Consider the following 16,930-nt stretch of genomic DNA (forward strand, 5'->3'; position numbering starts at 1 on the left):
AGCAAGTAGGACTTTCAAAACTAAAATATATACATATATATATATCCAAAAGATTTTAACCATAGGAAAAAACTTCTGGAAAAATTAGGGCTATTCCATACATCTCTTTGCATAACAATATTGCACTCGGCACTAAAGTGTTTCTCTAATGCGCGTGGCTTTATATTCACAACCATTCACATGTGACTGTTTTCATGAGACTGGCTGTTATAATGATCATCTCAGTACCCACTGCTTTGTATGTAAAGTTGTGTGCATATCTTCTTTGTCACATGAATCTAGGGTGCTCTAGGCTATTCCAAAGAATGTTGCAGTGTGAAATATATTAGCTCATTCTAGCAGCATTCCTGTTGTTATTACCTTCTCAACCATCTATGAAAATTTCTTTATCTCACCAGCAGGCAGTTTCCTCTCTAAATTTATGAAGTAAAAACAAAATCACTCTATTACAGTATAGATGTGAGCAAATGCTTTACAATTACTAAAACACTCATTAATATCATGTCTCACCTCACTGAGTCTAGTATCTATATATAGTGACACAATCTTTGTCAGAGCATGCTGCGAATGTCAGAGGATTTACATCAGCTCAAAAGGGATTACAAATACAAAATCAGTCAAAAAGCTGTATCAGTTCAAAGATACCTTTGGCTTGGCATGTATTTGAGAACTAAATCTGAGCAGAGATCACACACTATGACAGGGATAACGGAAGATTTACTTTATCTGTCCTGTGCTTAACCACTTTCAAAGCCAGCTATTCTTCACTATTTTGATGAAAAGTCAGCCTGCTCTAGTTTGGCTTTTTGTTTCTTTTCATATGTATGAGTGGGAAGAAGAACATTTTTTTATGTTTTAAAAGCAGCTATTTAAAATAGTTTAGAATATGTATGAGTGATCTCTGCCCTGTACGGCAGTGTAGGGACTGGCCACAGGACTGGCCACAGCCTCCTCTGTCTCTTTCCAGGGCACTTCATCCTCAAGAACAGGAAAAGGGACAGAAGAGGGGTGGGTCAGACCACCATGAAGAGCAGTAGAGGATCTGGTGGTGAGCTGGTGGTGAGGAACAGGGCAAAAGTGGGAGACTCTCCCAAGGACACAGCAGATCCAGGGGAAGCTACAGGGCTGCCTTCCTGCCTCGTGGCAGCACAGAAGTCCTGTAGGCTCAGCAAATGGCAGTCCTCTTGAATGCATTGGTGCCTAAAGTCAATAAGCTGGTGAACAAACATTGCTGTAATACTTTTCAGAAGGAACCCCAGCAGCCTGATCAAGACATTTTCTTGCAGCTTAGGCTGGACGTCATTAGGTCCTCCACCACATCTGCTTGGGGATTCTCAGCCCCAAGAAGTAGCTGCAGTTTGTGGTGCAGCCAGGGCAGCAGGGACTGGAGCAAAGCTGGGTAGTCTTGGAAAAGTGATGCCCAGATATGGGGTTGGAGGCCACACAGAGGAACACTAGGCAATGATCCCACAGCCAAAGGCTGGGATGCTGAAGGGTGAGGGGGACTGTGTGCAGGTGGGCTTCCAGGAGTTCTCCGTGCATGGTTGTGTGCAGTGGTGCAAGTGCTGGTGCAGGCTACGGCAATTGTTGCGTATGAGGATGGCCATTGTGATGTCCGTTTGTGATGAAACGTTTCTATAAATACGTCAACACAAAAACGAGGACTGAGGAGAATCTCCATCCTTTACTGGATGCGGGGGGAAACTTAGTTACAAGAGATGAGGAAAAGGCGGAGGTGCTCAATGCCTTCTTTGCCTCAGTCTTTAGCGGCAATACCGGATGTTCTCTGGATACTCAGTACCCTGAGCTGGTGGAAGGGGATGGGGAGCAGGATGTGGCCCTCACTATCCACGAAGAACTGGTTGGTGACCTGCTATGGCACTTAGATGTGCACAAGTCGATGGGGCCTGATGGGATCCACCCAAGGGTACTGAGGGAACTGGCAGAGGAGCTGGCCAAGCCACTTTCCATCATTTATCAGCAGTCCTGGATATCGGGGGAGGTCCCAGTTGACTGGCGGCTAGCAAATGTGACACCCATCTACAAGAAGGGCCGGAGGACTGACCCGGGAAACTACAGGCCTGTCACTTTGACCTCAGTGCCAGGGAAGCTCATGGAGCAGATCCTCCTGAGAGTCATCACGCAGCACTTGCAGGGCAAGCAGGCGACCAGGCCCAGTCAGCATGGGTTTATGAAAGGCAGATCCTGCTTGACGAACCTGATCTCCTTCTATGACAAAGTGACGCGCTGGGTGGATGAGGGAAAGGCTGTGGATGTGGTCTACCTTGAATTCAGCAAGTCTTTTGACAATGTCTCCCACAGCATTCTCCTCAAGAAACTGTCTGCTCTTGGCTTGGACTGGCGCACACTTCGTTGGGTTAGAAACTGGCTGGATAGCCGGGCCCAAAGAGTCGTCGTGAATGGAGCCAAGTCCAGTTGCAGGCCAGTCACTAGTGGCGTCCCCCAGGGCTCGGTGCTGGGGCCGGTCCTCTTTAATATCTTCATCGATGATCTGGACGAGGGCATTGAGTGCACCCTCAGTAAGTTCGCAGATGACACCAAGTTAGGTGTGTGTGTCGATCTGCTTGAGGGTAGGAAAGCTCTGCAGGAGGATCTGGATAGGCTGCACCGATGGGCTGAGGTCAACTGCATGAAGTTCAACAAGGCCAAGTGCTGGGTCCTGCACCTGGGGTGCAATAACCCCAAGCAGAGCTACAGGCTGGGAGAGGAGTGGTTGGAGAGCTGCCAGGCAGAGAAGGACCTGGGAGTGATGGTGGATAGTTGGCTGAATATGAGCCAGCAGTGTGCTCAGGTGGCCAAGAAGGCCAACAGCATCCTGGCTTGTATCAGGAACGGCGTGACCAGCAGGGCTAGGGAGGTGATTGTCCCCCTGTACTCAGCTCTGGTGAGGCCGCACCTCGAGTACTGTGTTCAGTTTTGGGCCCCTCGCTACAAGAAGGGCATGGAGGTGCTTGAGCGGGTGCAGAGAAGGGCGACGAAGCTGGTGAGGGGCCTGGAGAACAAGTCCTACGAGGAGCGGCTGAGGGAGCTGGGCTTGTTCAGCCTGGAGAAGAGGAGGCTCAGGGGCGACCTTATCGCTCTCTATAGGTACCTCAAGGGAGGCTGTAGCGAGGTGGGGGTTGGTCTGGTCTCCCACATGCCTGGTGACAGGACGAGGGGGAATGGGCTTAAGTTGCGCCAGGGGAGTTTTAGGTTGGATGTTAGGAAGAACTTCTTTACTGAAAGGGTTGTGAGGCATTGGAACAGGCTGCCCAGGGAAGTGGTGGAGTCACCATCCCTGGAAGTCTTCAAAAGACATTTAGATGTAGAGCTTAGGGATATGGTTTAGTGGGGACTGCTAGCGTTAGGTCAGAGGTTGGACTCGATGATCTTGAGGTCTCTTCCAACCTAGAAATTCTGTGATTCTGTGATTCTGTCCCTGACTGGCAGACAGTGATGTCTGCAAGTGATGGATTGTGACCACGTGGTCATCACTGCTGATATGTGGGTGCATAGTCTCACTGTACCAGCTTGCGCCTGCACTCCAGCTAAGCGTGGTTTGGAGGTCTGCAGTGAGGAGCAAGGGTTGCCTGGGTACTGGCGCTGTGCTTTGGGAGTTGCTGGAGCAACCCTCAAACCAGCAGAGCTTCTCCCACGGCCCTGCCTGGTTCAGGCAGCCAGGGCACCCGGGAGGTGATCTTGGAAGAGCAGAGGTGAGCGCTGTGGGGACACATCCCCCTGGTCATCTGTAAGGGTTTCTTCCTCGAGGGTGCTGGACAATTCTTCCACCACTCCCCAGCTCAGCCGATGACCTTGTCCTCTCCTACTTTTGTAGTGTGACAGCAGCTGCTGCAGCACCAGTGGGAGGGAGCAGCTTGTCGTCCCGCTTCTGCCCAGCCTTTCAGATCACGTGGAGAACATGGCCTCAGCACTGGATAAGCGCTGCCCAATCTGCCTAGACACATGGAGTAATGCTGGCTATGTACTGCCGTGCCTGCACCGGTTTTGTTTTAAATGCATCCAGCGCTGGGCAGAGAGGAAGCCCGAGTGCCCCCTTTGCAAGGGGAGAGTGACCTCCATTGTGCACTCGCTGCAGGCAGACGACAACTTTGAAGAAGTGACTATCAGACCACCTGTGGAGGTCTTCGTCGTCATCCACCGTAGAAGGAGAGCTCATGGAGAGCTCAGCCATACGCAGCTCCCACCGCCCTGCAGCATCTCAGTCATTGACCGCAGGATTTGCGCCCAGCTGTTCTGTGGGTGCCCTTCAGGCCAGCACTTGGGCATCGCTCTTCCGAGAATACCCAGATTTGCTTCAGTCCCTGCTGCCCTGGCTGCGCAGAGAGCTGAGGCAGTTCTTTGGGCATGAAAGCTGGGAAGCAGCCGCAGCGGAAGGTGTCATCATGTCCAGTCTGCGCCTCGTTGGCTTGGATGAGAATGCCCTGATCCAGCTGCTGTGGCTGTCTCTGAGATGGCACACGGTGATATTTGTGCAGAAGCTTGTTGACATCATTATGCACCACTGCAGCAGGGAGGCCCGACATCTGCTGGGCCTCCCGGCCTCCAGCACTGCCTCTGCAGGGACAACTCCTGCCCCTGACCTGTCCTGCCATCACATCCCCGCTGCATCCAATGCAGAAGAGCTTCCCAGCAGCTCCACAGCTGCCCTGCATAGGGGTTCCAGCTACTTTCCCCCCACCCCTGTTCCCATCCCAGGGGAGGAAGAGCAGCTGCAGGAGGAGGGTGGCGAGGCTGCAGAAGGCCCAACAGCTCCTGCCCAGGGCACGCATCATTCACATGGTGGGCTTTGGTGCCCCCAGTAGAGGAGTGTTGGCAGGTGCCCTCATAAGCAAGCTCTTAGATTACACTAGGAGGGTGCCCCGGGATCTGGCAATAGCAGGACCATGCCAGCAGCTGGGTCACTCTGCAGTCACCAAGGAGATAGAGGGGGAGGAGGGGGCACTTTCTTCAGTATTACAGACCTAATGATCAGATAAAGGCATGAAAAAAAATAAAGGCATGAAAACTAAAATAAAGGCATGAAAACTAATGAAAACTACAGAAGAGTCTCCTAAAATGCTGAGACGAGTGACCCGGAGATGTAGAATGCCTATTCTTGAAGACATTCAAAACTCACATGGACAGCACTCTGAGCAAGCTTTTCTAGCCTTGATATTGTAAAAGTTGGTTGAAGAAACTCAGTTTGGAGTTTTAGAAGGCAGGCATTCTTTAATTGCGGTGCCAGACGCACAGGGAATTGCTTCACCTAGAGTGCGTGCCAAATTGTCCACGCTACAGGAGGTTTAAACAGCCAACACATACATATCTGTTACATTCCTGAGAGATTATCAATATAGTCAATTTCCTATAACTTGTTAAAAACATGCCAATGTCCCTGAATGCACTGGTGGTCTTCTGAGGGTCTCTGGTGGTTGTCAATGGTCTTCCTCACAACGTTTGCTGCTTGTTCTCGTGTGTGCTGAGCGCATCCCGCTCTCCCTTACCTTGCTGTCCCTGCTCAGGCATGGACACCAAGTCAGGTCACCTGCACACCCACAGACATGAGTACTTCACCACCTGGTCACAGGCACGTCCCCCAGGACTGTGTTATCTTCCCCCTCTATGTCCTTGGAGATCATGCTGGGTAATTACTGAGGCGGCACCAGAGACACAGAGTTTCCAGCCTGCCCTCCCTCTGACCAAACACAAAACACCCCAATTTTCGTCGCATTATTCTGTCACGGGGAGAACCCAGACACAAAACTCTTCAGATTTGGTCCTGTTGCACCACAAAGATCACCACATGCCCCCCTGCACCCATTCCACATGGGTTAATTGTGGCCCACCCAGGAGGGCAGGGTGGGGCATTTAACAGAGGGAGGGGCATTTAAGGGAGGGGAGGCTGATCAGTATGGAGCTTGCAGTAGCACAAGGATCTGTAGGAGGAAGAGACTTCACCTGCACCCTGAGGTGCTCTTGCAGGCTCTCTTTGCTCCTCTGCTGACTGGAGAGGACAGGTTGCTTCAGGCTAACAAGGCTGTCTTAACTGGCAAGACCAGCCTTCGTGAATCCCAGAGGTCAGAGTGAAAGGCTTGAGCAAAGACAAGGTATGTGTGGTAGAAGACAGAGGGTCAGCTCAGGCAATCTGAGCAATGCTATGTCCATGGGCCCTGATGGGATGCACTCATGAGTGCTGAGGGAGCTGGCAGGTGTCATTGTGAGGATACTCTTGATAATCTTTGGTTGATCATGGTGCCTGGGAGAAGTGCCCTATGACTAGAGGAAGGCAGATGACGCTCCTATCTTCAAGAAGGGCATGGGGGACTGTCCAGGGAATCCGGCTGGTCAGCCTTATGTCAATGCCTGGAAGGTGGTGGAATAGCTACTCCTGGAAAGCATTTCTAGGCAAATGATAGAGAAGAAAACTATCAGGAGTAGTCAATGTGACTTCACCAAGGGGAAGTCATGCTTTACCAACTTGATAAAATTCTGCAATGAAATGACTGGGCAGGTAGGTCTCGGGAGAGCAGTGTATATTGTCTTTCCTTACTTCAGTAAGGCCTTTGATGCTGAGGCACAAGATCCTTATAGAGATGCTTAGTGAGCAGATAGTGAGATGGAACAAAAACTGATTGAACAGCCAGAATGAGAGAGCAGTGGTAAGTGGTGCAAAGTCTGTTTTGGGGGCCAGTAACTAGTGGTCTATTCCAGGGGTCAATAGGGGTCTGCTCTTATTAAATACCCTCACTGATGATGTGGATGATATGCCAGTGTGTACCCTCAGCAGATCTGCTGGCAACCCAGCAATGGGAGGAGTGGCAGATACATGAAAGGAACATGCTGCTATCGAGAGGGACATGGGCAGGCTGCAGAAATGATCTCACAGATCTCCTTGAAGTTCTACAAGAAGTGCAGAGTTCTGCACCTTCAGAGGAACAACACCAGGCACTAGTACATGCTGAGGTTGACCCGGCTGCATAGAAGAGAAGGCTGTAGGGGGCCTGGTGCACAGTAAGTGGAATATGAGCCAGCAGCGTAGCAGCGTGCCTTTCCACAAAGAAGGATAATGGTAACCTGAACTGTGTTAGGCAAGGTATTGCCAGCAGGTGGAGGGAGGTGATCCTTCCCCTCTTCTCAGTGCTGGAGAGGTCAGAGAGGTGGTGGAGCCTCCCTCAAAAGCTGTTTGGATGTGGTCCTGGACAACCTGCTATAGGTGGCCTGCTCGAGCAGGGGTTTGGGCCAGATGGTTTCCAGGGATGGCTTCCACCCTCAGCCATTCCTTGTTCTCTGACTCTGTGAAAATGCAAATTCATTGCAGTCCCTGTGTTTCAGGAAAGAATGCTACTTGTGGGAAATGAAAAGAAGTGTACTGGGGGAAGATCTTTTTCAGCTCCAAAGATGTTATTTCTTACCAAAACAGTTTTGGACACAATGAACTCAAGATAAACAGGCATTCAGTGGCATTCGTGTAGTCTTGGGAATCTCAGTGTCTGTGGACTGTAAAACTGGTTTTCTTCCAGCACTGTCCATACAATTTGTTAGAAACTCTTGAACCATAATTTTTTAACAGGTTCCTTCCTATCTTGGGGACTGAATTGAGGCTGTCTTCCAGGATACATAAGTAAATTTGAGAATGTCCAATGGTGTTGGCATTTAGCAATGGAGGTTCAGGAAAGTCAGAAATAACATTTTTGTTAGCTTTGAGTGAAAGTCACACTTGGCTATGAATTATGTTTCACCCTTGGTGTTTAAGTGGATTGTGATTTTTTTGCAGAATGAATGCCGTTGGGTTCATCCTGTCTGCAGTCATTGAGGTACTGATCCTGTGTCACTGCTGGAGGTATCTTGACAATGCTAAGAAGGATTCTAAAATTTTCCCAGGGATATCCTAAGAAATTAGTTATACCTGCCCTTCTCACTCCTATATACTATTGTCAGTCAACAAATTATGCTTGGATTATAAGGCACAGCACCAGGATCAGCAAGATTAATATATTTTTGTTACGTTTTTTTCTGCACAGTAGCTCATCATTACCTTGAAAAGCTGTGTTTGTGCAAGCAAAGGAGGAGAACAACACTTCTTACTGTGGAAAGTGGCTAGGGTGAGACTGTATTGCTATCAGTGGAATTTACAGGATAGTTTGATAGGACCTTTGAAGATCTTGTCCAACTGCCTGAGCACTTCAGGGCTATCCAAAAGCTGAAGCTTATTAGTGAGGGCATTACCCAAATGCATCTTAAATGCTGACAGGCATGGATCATCAACAACCTCTCTAGAAATCCTGTTCCAGTGTTTTCCTGCCTTCATGGTAAAGAAAATTCTCCTAATGTCCAGTCTGAACTTCCCCTGGTGCAGCTTTCTCCTGTTCCAAGCCCTGTTGTTAGTTTCCAGGGAGCAGAGGCCAGCACCTCTCTCTGTCCCACCTCTCCTCAGGGATTTGCAGATAGCCCTGAGATTGCTTCTTGGCCTCCTTCTCCAGACTGGACAACCTGAGTGTTCTCAACTTCTCATAGGATGTGCCTTCCAGCCCTTTTAACAGCTTTGTTTTCCTCCTCTGGATGCTTTCAAGTACCTTGACACCTTTCTTATATTGTGGAGCCCAGAACTGCATGCTGTATTCAAGGTGAGGCTATGCCGATGCTAAATACAGTAAGAGAATCATCTCTTCATGGCTGCCTAGTTGTGCTGTGGTTAATGCACCACACAATGCAGTTTGCCTTCTTGGCTGTCAGGGCACACTGCAGGCTCATACTGAGCCTGCTGTCACCAGCACTCCCACATCCCTTCCTGCTGAGCTGCTCTCCAGCCACTTTTATCCCAGCTTTTACATTTGTTGGGATTATGTTTTTCTTTTTTTTTTTTTTTCTTTATAATTCTGTTTCTTATAGCAGTGAGTGTCCCAGAACCTTGAAGAGAGAGAAGAGCAGAGAAATACTGCTTTCCCTACTGGCTGTATTGATCCTGCACTTCTTCAGTATTGTATGCTTTTTCTTCCCCTTGGGGGGATTATCACCACCTCTCCATTAACTGTAGAGGAAAAATAGACAATTCAGGGGTAGTCATCTATAGTAAACAAATTAACTGAAGTGAATTTCACTTTTCTAGAACTTTTCATTTTATCTTTTCTGCAACCATTAATTTATTGCATTTCCTATGTATTTTTTTTTCTTTAAAGCTAGTATTTACTACTTAGAGCGTTCTTGCCTGTTCTTGGTGCCCTTTGTCCAGTTTCTGAAGTAATCAGAAAATGCTGTACTTCTGTACTGACATTCTGTCTGTCAGTGAGTTTGGGCCAAATGCCACTGACACATGAGAAATGTTTGTACCGCCTGTTCAGTACAGGCATGTAATTTCTACATTCAAAGTGCAGAAGACAGCTGAGGCAGCAAAAAAAAAAGTTCCTCAAACATTTGTTCAAAAACTTAATTCCAAGACAGTGAGTATTTCCTTCATTGTGAGTGGGTTTGATGCCTGGAGCATCAGAATCAGGATGAGTTCTGGTGAGTACATTGAGGGAACTGTGGTGACTTCTCTAGCATTATGTTACAGGTAAGCATCCAACGAGGACTGTGAAGAGAGCACACTGATGCTATGAGTGCCCTTTTGTTGACGGTGCCAAAGCTTTCCTTCCACTGGCTCTCCATTTAAGTCATCAATTGTGAACATTAAGTGTCAACTAGGAGCAAGACTTTCATTCATTTCTTGGTTTCTTTTAGTTTCATTGCATGTTTTGTTGTGTTGGATAAAAAATGAATTTTCTCATATGTTGAGGGATATATCACTTTTGGAAATCTGTTGTTGTGGGGTGGTTTGGGTTTGTGAGACCTGTTGAAGTTAATGTTCTGACTAATCCTTGCAAGAGATGTGTACCATTGCCTGAGTGACTTGACTGGGCCCTGGGAAGCCATGGCCAGCCAAGGCCTTGTCAACTGTCATGAAACTTGGAAGTTCATCAGAAGCCAAACGATGTGGGGGATAGAGTGGACAAGGGCATTTTGTAGGATGGCATAGACACGTGTAATGGTGCAAGCATTGATGCAGGCTAGAACACTGCTAGGGCAAGTGCTGGGGGTGAGAGCCAATTGTGATGTCCCTGACTGGTGGACAGTGATGTCTGCAAGTGATGGATTGTGATTGTGTGGTCATCGCTGTTTATCCGGGCAAGGTGTCACGCAGTCAGCTTGTGCCTGTGTCCCAGCTGAGCTTTTATGTTAAGTCTGGAGTGAGGAGCAAGGGTTGCCTTGGTACTAGTGCTGTGCTTTGGGAGTTGCTGCAGCAGCTCTCAGGGCCTTTCCCCGGAGCCAGCAGAGCTTCTCCCACAGTCCTGCCTGGTTCAGGCAGCCAGGGCACCCGGGAGGTGATCTTGGAAGAGCAGAGGTGAGCGCTGTGGGGACACATCCCCCTGGTCATCTGTAAGGGTTTCTTCCTCGAGGGTGCTGGACAATTCTTCCACCACTCCCCGGCTCAGCCGATGACCTTGTCCTCTCCTACTTTTGTAGTGTGACAGCAGCTGCTGCAGCACCAGTGGGAGGGAGCAGCTTGTCGTCCCACTTCTGCCCAGCCTTTCAGATCACGTGGAGAACATGGCCTCAGCACTGGATAAGCGCTGCCCAATCTGCCTAGACACATGGAGTAATGCTGGCTATGTACTGCCGTGCCTGCACCGGTTTTGTTTTAAATGCATCCAGCGCTGGGCAGAGAGGAAGCCCGAGTGCCCCCTTTGCAAGGGGAGAGTGACCTCCATTGTGCACTCGCTGCAGGCAGACGACAACTTTGAAGAAGTGACTATCAGACCACCTGTGGGGGCCTCTTTCTTTATCAGCCGTGAAAGAAGACCTACTCAACTCTCATCGTTACGCAGCCCCCACCGCCCTGTAACATCCCAGCTATTGTCTGTGGGGCTGGTTTCCAGTGCTCCTCTGGGTGGCATCCATCCCTTTCTGTGGGCATCACTTTTTCGAGAATACCCAGCTTTGCTCCAGCCCCTATTGCCCTGGCTGGACCGTGAACTTCATCATCTTCTTCGTGCTGAAAACTGCCAAGCAGAAGTGGTGGAAGACCTCATTATGTCCAGCCTGCGCACCTTTGGGCTGCAAGAAGATGCTTTAGTCCTGTGGCTGCAGTTCTACCTGAAAAATCACACAGTAATGTTTGTTCACCAGCTCATTAAGTTCACTGTACGTCAATGTTTTTGGGAGGCACATCGTCTGCTGAGCCTAGATAACTTTCATGCTGCCATGGGGCTGGAAGACAGCCCTGAAACTTCCCCTGGGCCCTCTGTGTCCTTGGGAGAGTCTTCCACTCCTGCTCTGTTCTCCTCCGGCAGCCCTGCCAGAGCCAACGTAGAGGGACTTCCTAGCTCCTTCACTGCTGCTCCTCATGGGGGCCTCAGCCACCCCTCTTCTGTCTGTTTTCCCATTTGTGGGGATGAAGTGTCTGAGGAGGAGCCAGCAGAGGCTGTGGCTGGTCCTTCTGCTGGTCAACAGGGCAGAGACCGCTCACGAAGGGAGGGACGACAAGCCCCCAGAAGGAGGGCATTGGCCTCCCCCAACTCTCTGGCCCCCTAGAGGGCATTGCACCGGTGACACTAGGGTGGTGCCCCAGGAACAGGCAAACCAGGGCCAGGCCAGCTGCTGGGGCAAACACCAGCCCCTCTAGGGGTACCTAGAGGCTCTCAATAGTAGTATGAATCTAATTGTCAGACACTGAAAAAATAAAAGCAAAAAAAAAAAACAACACAAAGTCTCCGAACTGCTGTCAATGTCCTGATGTCACTATTCCTACCACTACTGCTTTCTTCTACTTTCCTACTGCTTCCTTGTGTGCCTGATGATTCCAATGGTCCATGGGGTAGATGTGCTGGGAGAGGAGTATGGCATTGCTTTTGAATCTCCAGTAATGGAGATAAACATAGCGTCTCTGGGAAAAGTATGTCAATTACATGCTCAGTCAAGAAGTGATTTGTTTTCAGACAGAACCTCTTGTGTTTCAGATTGTGCTCCTTGTCTCCTGTCCTGGTGCTGGGTATCACTGAAAAGAGCCACAGGTGAGTGAGTAGTGGGGGGGCTGCAGGGATATAGCTCTCATTTCAACTGGAGCTGGCTCTGCTCTGACATGGGGCTCTGCTCACAGAGACTACTCCTGCAGCCCCCCACTACCAAAACCTTGCCAGATAAACCTAACACAATCCCTCTGAATCATTCTGAACAGTGTATCTGGCACCCCATTCCCTGTTCAGACTGTACTTTTCATCTTGAAAAATTATGTTTTCCTCAGTAAAATGCCTGAGAACTTGCTAAAAAGCCAGCAAAACCAAAAGGGAAACATTCTCTGAGGATGATGCTAAGGGCATTTTTACCCAGCATTGATCAGAAACATAGGGCTTGTGCCTAAAGCTATCCCATTCCAATCTGAACCTCGTGCATAATCACCTACTGAATCCTACCGAAAAGTCTAAAATCTGCACTCAGAACTCACCTCAAGCATGACCATAATAGTTTAAATTGGGTCAAGCTTACATAATTTAAACCAACCTCAATTCAAGCTGGTACTGTAAAGAGTTATCCTACTTGTTTCCTTAATTCTCTATTTGCTGCACTGACATTTGCATAACTGGTCATACTGATCTGTTAGAACCAGATTGATCATCTCTGTTTTAGGTTTTTCATTTGCTTTTTAAGGTGAAGTTCATTTTCTGTCTGATGATTTCTCTTTTCCAGCTCAGCACATGGTATAGTGATTATCTGATATGAGGAAAATGGAAACAGCAGAAGTACATGTAAGTTACTAAGTCAAACAGGAAACAAGACTCTTGCCAGGAGTTCAGATTTATATACTGCCCATGTAGTCAAAGCACTGGGCTGGTGTCTTCAATGCACCCTCTCTTCACCATTACATATTTCTGTGCTGGGAACATCAGCAAGACATTATCTCCTCCACCTCACTCTGATTCACTTTCCCTCTATAGGGTGAGAAAAATCTATTCAGGAAAGAAAAAACAAACCACCATCAATCCTTCCCCCTAACAAACAGATACCAACATAAAAACACCACTAAAAAACTCTCCCGGCTCTGCATTTCTAGTTTCTGTGTTATCAAGTAACTGAAAATTATCAAGAACAGATTTTGTAAGTGAAAGTGAGTGAGCGGTGATCTGTGCTAATGAAACCAGGACTAAAATAATCTCTTCTGTACCCTCTTACTCATTCAGGACTGGCTAGGTTACTTACCAGCCTTGTGGAGTCCATGCCATCTGCCAAGCTAGTAATTAGCTAAATTAGGCTGGAATTAGTTAGGCTGGAAGAGGGATAACTAAAGGTAAGGTAACTTAGGTAATTAGGCAGGAAGAGTGGTAACTTAGTTGTTGGTAAACGTTTTGGCCAACATACCCACAGCCTCTTGGACAGGCCTTTCTTTAGTCCCAGGGAAACAAAGATCACATGTAGAGGTAAAAAATATGTATATGTTTCTTCATAAAATCTGTCAATTCAGTCTTGACTTCTACAGCCCTCACCTCTTCTTTCCTACTCCCCTGAAGGGCTGTAAACCACAATTTACCTTCCTGGGCTGGAATAGCTAGGAGTCCTCTCCCACAAAGTTGTGTGTCCAGAAACTGCTGAGAAAAACATTAGAAAGTTTTTAAGTACTTACGTAAACTTCACCTAAGGTGTGGCTGAAGGACTGAAAGGTACACACCAAAGATTCAGTCAGATCCTTCCAACAACAGGTTCAGAACTGATGTTTAACTAGAATCTATCTTTTCCACAGAAGAGGGAAATCCTCAAGGTTAATTGCAAAATTCTGTTGGAATTTCAACAGTGCATTCACAACAATGAAAATACCATCTGGTCAAGAGCAAGAATTTTGCCTTGTTCATATATGCATGGTAACAGCCCACTGAAGTCAAAGGGAATTTGACCTTGAAGTCCTTTATGAAAGAGTCTGTCTCTTTGCCTAGAAGTCTGAGCACTTCTTTGCAGTGAAACAGAAGGTGCAGCCACATGATTAAATGGTATCACTTACCTTTTTTGATACTGTTAAAGTGAGTTGAGGTATTTGTTCATTTTCTTCCATCAGACCAAAAAAAAAAAAAAGTCACTGCACTGAGTTTGAGGACTGTAGGCCTAAAATTGTTATGCTTGTATTCAGTCACTCATATTTGACTGGAGTTCACTGCTGCTGTTGTTGTGTATTAAGAGGATTATTTAATATTTCCACAAGCCTAAGGCATAGCATATAAATAGATTTGTAATGTCCAAGCCCTTTCTTAAAATGGAAGCATAATTGTTGATCAAGAACATTAGGTCATTTAACAACAATGTTCACCCTATGTACTTTATCAGGACAACTTTATGCAATTTTTTTCTTTTATTAATAAGATGGCTGTTTGAAAGTAAAACAGGTAAATCTTTATAATAAAGTCCACAGTTTCAATAGTGCTGAGGAAATATAAAGTTGTATTTCCTAGATATAGGAAAACTGTAGCTCTAGATAAGGCTTAAAAGTAAAGTAAATCCCTGATTACAGAAGGTTTACCGCAGGAAGTCAGCATCCTACTAAATTTGTAGTCAACACTTTTTGATATAAAAATGTGCAGCAGTGTACAAAACAAATTGAATAAACCGTGGGAAAGCACTCCTCCCATGCTCCAAAGGCTCCTTCTGTACTTCTTGCAGTGAAAAGTGAATTTGTTTAGGATTCCTCATCCAAAGGAATGGTAATACCTTCTCACAGACCATTGTTTGTCCTTTACTGGCTGCGAAGTGTGTGCAAATTTCAGAAAATGTTGCCTAATTAGCTAATGTGTTCGTGAAACCCGTGCTGCGTTTTCTTGCCCTACTAAACAAGTCAAACAGAGAAAATGTGATTTGAGACATACATTTCGTTAAAGTGACTGTGATTGTCATGGTTTTTCTACTTCACCAGGAGTTGAATTCATGACAGAAAAGAGACTTTACTCTTTCAGGATCTTTTAAAATAATTTGATTTGTGGGGATAAGACTAAACAATCTGTTCACTAGCGGAATATATTCCACTCTATCAAGAAAGTCATTTGGAAAAGGCATTATTCAGAGATTCTGTTGCTTCTTAGAAAGGAGGGGTTATAGTAACAATGCATTTTGTCTGTGCTTATACTAGCTAGAAGATGATCTGATGTTTCTAATCTTGGTTTAATTTAGATGAGGAAGCTTGAAAACTTTTCATGTAATTCATAATAAATACCAATCATCCAACTCTTAATTCAACACCACGAATTCCTGTGTAAAAAGTCAACTCCTAAAATACTGCTTAAAGGAAATTGGAAAATTGGCTTGAGGGATGAGTTGTGAGTTGTTTGGTGCATATCTGGTATGCCCTTACCTACTTTTTTCCTTTTTCACTCATGAAATTACCCCTGAGAGCTTAAAAGTTTCACTATTTATTTATTTATTTTTATTTTATTTTTTTTTAAATCAAGCGCTAACAATCCCAGAAGCTGTGATGTTAGGAAAATACTGTGGGGTTCACCGTAGAATCAAGAGAAGTGTCAGTGTACCAGAGTGTTACACTGTGGTTGAGAAACAGAGCAGTAAAACCAAATTCTGATGAGCTTTGTACAGCAATGTTTTCTTTTTCAACAGAATTTGCTCACTTAAGTACTTCTTGTTTGATAAAATGAATCAAAACACTTCAAAAGCAAACAAATTTTAGTAACATATATAGATTCAGTAAGAGAAGAATTTTTGATGCCTGTTAGTGAAGATGAGCATTGGTCTTAAAACGATTCAGTTAGCATAAACTGAATCCTAAATGCATAAACTGAAAGAGATGAGCATACAAGCATGCACATAAAGAGCATGGCTCTTGAACTTAGTAAGGCTGAAACAAGCATTTAAAGAAAGAGATGTGGAGACATCTTTTTCACAAGAAGAGATTAAGAGCACAGAAAAAAAACCCTCATTCTGTATCTCACAGAGAACTCAGTAAATTAGCATTCAACGGATTTTCTATTTCAGTGCAATATTTTCATTTTAGTATTTCTGCTATCATTATTCATTGCATTGAAGACCTTTGTGACTGTGGCCTGGAAAGCTGCATGGGAAATAGTTTAATTAGAAATATTGTGAAACCAAAAGATATTCTGGCACTCACAGTATTTGTATTTCAAATGAACTATCACAAATAAGTGTTTGGTTTTAATAAAGCTGTTACTAAAGGTTATTTGCCAGCTGATAAAAATGCGTGCTTTAGCAAACAGAAAGTAAAAGTGAGACCACTCACACTACTTTTTATCTAGAAGTTACAGAGGAATAAATATTGTGATTATTTTAACATGTTAAAACCTTATGGGCTTAATGTTTGCATTTGCAAATAAATGACAATTATTAATCAGTTAAACAGGCCTTGTAACAATGCTCACCAAGATTAGGTCATATGGTGACAGTACAGATGTAGCACAGATAGACGAAATAGGTCTGAAAAAAGAAACAGATTGAAATTTGCCTTTTTTTTTTAATATATTTTTTTATTATTTTTTTCCCCAGCACATTTCAGTAGTGATATAAAAATAAATGAACTTGAAAAGTTTGGAGGCTTTTGCTATGGTTTGTAGAGATTGGTCCTAATAAAATAAGTACTGTCTTGAGCTTCTGGTGCTGCACCATTATGATCATTTCAGACTGTCCAAGTCGTGAAGTGCAATCTTGTAAGTCACAAGAAGACACTGATAATACTCCCTAAGCTGCTGTCTCCTCTAACAGGGAGATGTGAAGTACACTGCTCTCACCATCTGCAAATGTAAACAATTAACAAAGTGTAATAGTTAGCATAAACATTATTTTACAGTAATGGAACAATCTATGAGAATGGTGATTGGAATTGCAACACAGAACAACAACAACAACAACAACAAAGAAACAAAAAGGATCCACCTCCTTCCTCCCAGAAAAA

The sequence above is a fragment of the Aythya marila genome (assembly GCF_965140915.1).
Source record: "Aythya marila genome assembly, chromosome: Z".
Taxonomy (NCBI): domain Eukaryota; kingdom Metazoa; phylum Chordata; class Aves; order Anseriformes; family Anatidae; genus Aythya; species Aythya marila.